This window comes from Eulemur rufifrons, chromosome 6, assembly GCF_041146395.1.
Source record: "Eulemur rufifrons isolate Redbay chromosome 6, OSU_ERuf_1, whole genome shotgun sequence".
In the NCBI taxonomy this organism is placed as follows: domain Eukaryota; kingdom Metazoa; phylum Chordata; class Mammalia; order Primates; family Lemuridae; genus Eulemur; species Eulemur rufifrons.
Window position 1 is genome coordinate 68,059,653 of NC_090988.1, and position 1,191 is coordinate 68,060,843.

Genomic DNA, 1,191 nt, shown 5'->3' on the forward strand with positions numbered 1-1,191 from the left:
ACCCCCCTACTCCCCACATATCTCTGCCTGGGCCACTTCTACCTCTGGGTGCTGAGACCACTTCCATCCCAGCTCGTGCCCTCTACCCTGTGTCTGAGTCTGGACTCAGAAGGTGGCAGCAGGCTCTGCCCCGTCCTGAGGGAAGAGAGAAGCCTTACCTTCCGCACTCACCAGTCCTCCCAACACTCGAATGCTGTGTCCACGGCTCTGGAGTCTCAGCTAGTGCCTGGACTGTAGGGTGGCCAGTCTCCTCCTTCCTTTGCCCTAAAAGTGGGGCCACTGGGAGTCGCCCAGTCCTTAAATGTCTGGCCCCCTGGGGGCGATCCCTTACTCAGGCTCTGCAGCTGTCTCAGCTAGATGCCACACTGGTGTGTGTGTGTGTGTGTGTGTGTGTGTGGCGGGGGATGGGAAGTGGGAGAGGGAAGCAAGGCTGGATCCAGAGCTGGAGGAAACGCTGGGGAGGCTGAGGGTGGAAGTCCAGGGGCACTTTTCCTATTCCCTTGTGCTAGAAGTTTTGGTTCTCACTACTGCTGGGTGGGACCCCTCTGAGCTGAGGAGCTCAGAGCGTGTGTGTGTGTGTGTGTGTGTGTGTGCACACATGCACACGCTTAGGTACATGTGCACACACAGTCCAATGGGGCTTAGGGAACGAAACAACAGGTCTATATTTTCTAGGGACTGGGAGAGGGAGAATTGGGGTGGGTCATGGCATCTGCTACTTTGCACAAATCCAGGGGCCACCATTCATGTTACACTCTGTGTGGTTCATGCATAGTCTGAGTGGCCTCACAGGGCCACCTTGGGGAAGGACAGGGAAATGTTAGCTCCTTCCCATTCTAACAGCCCAATCTCTCTAATCTGGGTAGCAAGGTAGATCTTCTGGGGGTAGATCTTTGTTTTAGGGTAGCTGGAGAGCATGCCTCCTTTCTCTGGGATGCCCATCTGGGCTGCTTCACCCACCCACTGTTCTTTCTTCATTGTCTGTAGAACACCTTGCATGCCTAGACCATTGACCAACCAACCCAAGGTTCTGGTATCTTGTAAAGAGCAGTTGGTTGGTCAGCAGCCCTTCCCTGGATGTCCCCCTGCCCTGGGGTGACCCCCACTTGCCAGCAATGGCATCACAGCTACTTTTGCTCCATCTCAGGGGTGCAGGGGATAAGAATACAGCAGGAGTGTCCAGGATGACTT